Source organism: Astyanax mexicanus, chromosome 7, assembly GCF_023375975.1.
Source record: "Astyanax mexicanus isolate ESR-SI-001 chromosome 7, AstMex3_surface, whole genome shotgun sequence".
In the NCBI taxonomy this organism is placed as follows: Eukaryota; Metazoa; Chordata; class Actinopteri; order Characiformes; family Acestrorhamphidae; genus Astyanax; species Astyanax mexicanus.
Window position 1 is genome coordinate 4,470,464 of NC_064414.1, and position 6,000 is coordinate 4,476,463.

The window sequence follows — 6,000 nt, forward strand, 5'->3', positions numbered from 1 at the left end:
CACTTGTTAACTAGCACAAATTAAAATACCCAGCATTCTTAAGGAATTCGGCACTCGCAAATTGGCAGAAGAGGATTTGAATTTTTTAAATAATTTTTTTCCTATTTTTTCTCCCAATTTGGCTATCCAGTTGTCCCACCCCTTTGTGCATCCCATCATCACCAGTGGTGCCTGCTAGCCTAAGAGGGTGGGGACGAGCACATGCCTCCTCCGACACATGTGAAGTCAGACTCCGCCTCTTTTTGAACTGCTGCTGATGCAGCATTACTGAGTAGCATCACAGCGTTAATGCTCAGAGGACAACGCAGCGACTAGGTTCCAATACATCAGCTCACAGACGCCTCGTGCTGCCTGGCACCACTATTGAGCGTGATGGGGAGAGAGAGCGCCATCTACCCACCTGGAGGGAGAAATGCCAATTTTGCTCCCTCTGGGCGCCGGCAGCTTGATGGCAGAGCTACATGAACGGGATTCGAACCTGTGACCTCCTGTTCATAGTGGCAGCGCTTAAGACCGCAGGACCACTCAGCGCTCCCAGTTGTTCTATATTTTAAATAAATTCTGAGACAATATACAGAACAGCTGCCACATTCACATTATGTTAAAATGTAGAAAAACATCCACAATGTGCTATTTTTTTTGCAAAATAAAAAAAAGTCAGATGAAAAGACAAAAATTCAGTACGTAATTATAAAATAAACAATAAAGATATTGTTTAATGTCTGTGGCCTATTTCTGTAATGAATGTGGGTTTTAATGTAGGTTCAGGGCCACAGAAGTGTCTCCATTTACAATAATCAGTGAACAAAATGTTTTTTTTTTTTTTCGTAAAGAGCTGACTGAACTCTGAACAGTGATGTACTCTAACAGGATGACAACACTGCAACCAGTCACCAGTCAACAAGTTATATAGTGAAATTATATGAGATATATGCAAACCTGATTAGAGTTTTTGAACTGTTTTTTATGATATAAGATGTTTAATAGACCAAACCTTTCATTTCCTGTTTAACACAGTGAAGAAATATTAGTGTATAATATAATAATGTAGTTAAATAATTATGTAGTTAAATAAACATTACATCCATGAAGAGCTAGAACATGTATATAAAATGTTGTGTGTGTGATTGTGTGTATGCAAGCTGGTGTGTGTGCGAGTGTGTGCCATAGCAGCGTGGGCACCTGGTTTGCGACAGCCCCCTCACTCAGCATTCCGCAGGAAGACAGCGCCGTTCTAATTATCACGTTTACTTTAGATTGCTTGACTGTGGTGGAGATAGAGAAAGTTCACTTGGCCTCAATTAAGCATATTTATCTCCGATTATCCGACGGTGAGATTTCTGTCCGGGCAAAGAGATTATTCTAAAGAGGCGGCGATACGCGGCAGGAATGAAATGTTCTGACGAACTGACATCTTTAAGCCAGGAGGAAAAAAAAAGTAGAAGAAGAAGAAGAAGAAATGAAAGAAATGGAAATTGAATCAAAATGAGATGTGCTTCTTCACTGCCACCTGTGTTCTGAATAAACATAATGAGACGGCCAACTTTTCTTTCCAGCTTCCATCTGAGGAGATATTTATTCACTTCTAAAGCTTAAACTGCATTTTGAAAATGAGTCAACATCAGGAGTTCACCTGTAGGTAAAATTAAAGGGCAGATATCTTACATCTTATTACATGACCAATTCTGATATTTATGCAGATTTATGCGTAAACCAAACTTAAAACAAATCAGAATTAGCATGTTAATATGTATGTCCAAGATGTACAGCTCTGGAAAAAAAATGAAATGACCACTTTCAATTTCTGAATTAGTTTTGCTGATTTATACATAGGTATATGTTTGAGTATTTGTTTTATTCTATAAACTACTGACAACATTTTATTATTACTGCTTCTGCATATGTTTATTTCAATTAGTTTAGTGTTTGTTGGTTTTCTCAATTCTTCTTCAAGTACATGGCAAGCTGGGTTGTATGTATTTGGTAAAACATGGCCACTAGTCAATAGGAATTTCTTGGAGTGCATTTTTATATTTTTATTTTTGTATATGTGGGAATTTTAGTAGCTCATTGGACTCACTTCCCACCACTATATTTCACTATCATTTTACACACATTTTACAAATGTTACAAATTCTACAATTGAATGACTTTGCATTTGAATTTGTTTTTATTGATAGCACTGAATGATGCTGATATATATTTTTCCATTTAATCATCTATTCATTTTTTTAGATTTAGTCTTAATTTAAGGATATCACTTTCAGGTAATTCCTATTAGAGCTACACAGTGACACGCAAAACATAACTTACATACACTCCGCTGTGTCCGACCCAGAATGCCTCTGCCTCTCCCTCTCTCTCCCTCACATTACAGTATGTTACGGGTCCCGCAGCTCGACAGGATCACTTTGATCTTGTGGTTCATTTTTACATTCCTGAAAAGCGTTTACACTGTTTAGACTGGACGTGTCCTGCTGCGGGGCACAACACCTGGGATTTGAACCGCTGACCTCGCGGCTGCCGGAGCTGCCTCTGCCTCCCGGTCAGCGCGAGGATCAGCGTGGACAGACAGCCCCACAACTCTTCATATCCTGTTTGGCCTCAAACCACCCCCGAGCAGGGAGCCAACCCCCCTGAGACATGTCACCTGCACCCAGGTAATAGCGGCCTCGGCGGGGTCGCAGGAAGGGAAGTGCAGCTGTGTCCACAAATCTGAACCTACGAGGACTCGTGTAGAGTTCATACACACTTATAGCCACATTATAAACACAATAAACATGATATTTAGCTAAATTACAGGCTGCATGGCCTTGTTATGTCTGGTGTGTGCAGTTCTCTCAGCAGTGTTTGTGTATGACTGCAATCTTGCGGAGAAAGAGAGTAAATGAGGCTGTGGACAATATACCTCATGACTCTCGCTCAAAAATATCATATATTTATCATATAAAAACCTGTCTGTTTATATGTGAACCAAAAAACATCTGAAATTTCAATTTCAGTGATTTAAATAAGATGTTTGTGTGACAGTGAAAATATTAAAGTTTAAAAGTGTGCAAAGTTATGATAAAAGCAACATATTTGGCAATACAACTGAATTCGGACTGTAGCTACACTGTTAATTTAGTTAAAAAGAAGTAGTGCACTAACCAAGTATGATCTTAATATGTTTATAAGGTTGCAGTACAATAAATTAGTCAATGGGCAGTGTATTTTGTCATTAAATAAATTACACTAATTTCCCCTTAATCGTCATTTTACAGAAAAGACAAAAAAACGTATCAACTTTTAATGGGAGTCAATGTTAAAATATTTTGGTACAAGTTCAATTTTGAAGCATTTCTATTGGTCCATTTATCATGAAATTTTAAACAATGTAAAGATAGATTTATGTCAGATTTACATTAAATGTTTCTAAATGACTGAATATATTTTGATTTGTGCAGAACAAGAACAAAAAATATCCACTTAACATAGTTAAGTGTGTTGAATACAACATTTGCCAAACCAGCTGTTTTTAGCCTATAGCAACAAGGCTAATATAGCTAACAGGATCATTGCAGTGCTGAAGTCCAGAACCAAAGCCATCAATCTAAAACAGAAATCAAACACAAATGTAATTCATTATATTACTGTCTATTTAATTAAATATATTATTAAATTAACATATGAAGAGAATTTTGAACCATGTGTTATAATTGTCATTTGGAGTGACCACCTCTAGAATGATTCTATAAATAGTAAAAAGATATCTTAAAAAGAATACACACAATACATAAATATGATATGTTCCAAATTGGATATTAACTTCAAATATAGCGAATTGAAATATTACCTTAAGATAAATTAATAGTTATATTAATTATTATGATCAGTAAACTCAACATTTTATGACCAACTATAACCAAAGTTAAAGTTAAATGAGTGTGTTAAAATTAATTCTGTTTCATTTGAAATCTAGAGTGACTCTATGTTTTATCTTCAAACAAGTTAAAAAGACCAGAACATTTAGATTAAACACAATTTTCCTGCCCAATCCTGGTCTTGACGATCTACGACCTGCCGGCTGTAATATTCATGAGCCCCTGCAGGCCTTCATTACGTGGTCCAGGTGTGTTAGATTGGGGTCGGAACTAAACTCTGATGAGGGGGGGGGGGGGGGGGGGCAGATCTTCAGAAAACAGGAATGGAAACTCCTGAGTTAGAGACTTGTAAAAACGTGATCTTGTAGAGCCTAAACCAACCTACACCTAGGCCTAAAGATAACAGAATCCTAACCTTAACCAACACCTAAATTTAACCAGACCATAAACCTGAACCTAATTATAATAGAATATGAAAATCTTACCAGTTCTGCATGAGTTTCCACCCAATTAATCCTTTATTAGAAGCTTCATAACAGAGAACACATCACGAGAGTAGTTGTTGCAGTGACACTGTTTTCATAATTCTTCTTCGAGTACATGGCAGATTGGTTTGGGTGAATTTTGCAAAACAGTGGCACCAGTGGGTGAGAGCCCCTTGTGGTTCATAATATATCATATCTTTATGAAAATGTAAAAAAAAAAAATGGTAAGTTGCTAATTGCTAAAATTTAATAAGATTGCTATATGACCAAATTGGGCAGTCCTGGCTTCTGAGGCTGCTTAAAGTTTAATATTTTTGCCATCCATTTTAAATTATTTTCTACATTTATATCTCACTCTTGTCTCCACAAAAGTGGCTGGCTACACTTTTAGAAACAAGTACTGGAAACAGTTAGCACTGTGCTGAGAAAAGAACGTAAAATTGATGCCAAAAATATTCAACTTTAAGCAGTCTATAAGTCTAACATAATTTTTGATTGGACATATAGTGATCTTATTACATTATAAAAGTAACTATGGTGCTTCTCAAGAAATTTGTGACATTTGCATGAAGATTAGTTAGCATAAATCACAAGGGGCTCTCACCTACTGGTGCCACTGTGGTGCTAAAATCACCCAACCCAAACTGTACTTGAATGTACTCGAAGAAGAATTAAGAAAACAGTGTCACTACAACTACACTACAACTTTTATGATGTATCCTCTGTTACGAAGCTTCTACAAAAGGAATTATTGGATGGAAACTCATGCAAGACTGGTAAGACTTTCATATTCTACTATAATGGCACTGTGCTAACTGTTTGCCTACATCGTGTATCACACACTTGCCACAACGTTCATTGAAACTTCAGATTGGCTCCTACAGTTTTTTTCTATGTGAGGAACTTTTGACTTTCACTTTAACAGATGACTTCATGGCTGATTTAGCTTTGTAGCTCCAGAGCAAATCTAAAGAAGCAAACTTTGAACCGAGCGTGTCTTGGCTGCCTGACTACATTTATGTAAGGGGAACATTGTGTAAATTAAAGTGTTCGTCAAACTACTGTCAGACTCGAAGAATTAAAACCCTTTCTTTCTGTAATGCACACATACGCAGAGATAAATATTCATCACGCTGAAGCACGTTCCTTTTTGGTGAACTTTGAGGTTGTGTAAAATATGTCCCCCAAAAAAACTGCCTTCTTACGGAGAGCGGCCGTTAAATCACCCCACCGTCAGTCCAGCTGACGGGTCTCTCATCAGGAAGAGGAACAGAGATGATCTGAGTCCAACAAGCTTTACAAAAACAAAGGCTGGAAATGGGGGCATGAGTGTTTGGAGCGCTGTTGTATGTTGCTGGTGTATTCTCAGCAGGTGCCTGTCAGCTCCTTGCTATGGGGTCTAACAAGTATTTGAAGGTGGTTCAACACAAATTTCTATTTACACCTAGCATTAAAATGCATTTTGGTGATCAATTTATTCAATTTGTCGGCATGAAAAGCCACATGTAAACACCCCAAAACATATAGTAATTCCATCATGCATTACGTGATCCAATCACTCAAACCACATTTAAAGCTGCTCAGAGATGGATCTCGTCCACATTTAACACAAGTGTGAACGGAATGTGTTTGTTTTCTGTAATGATATTCTG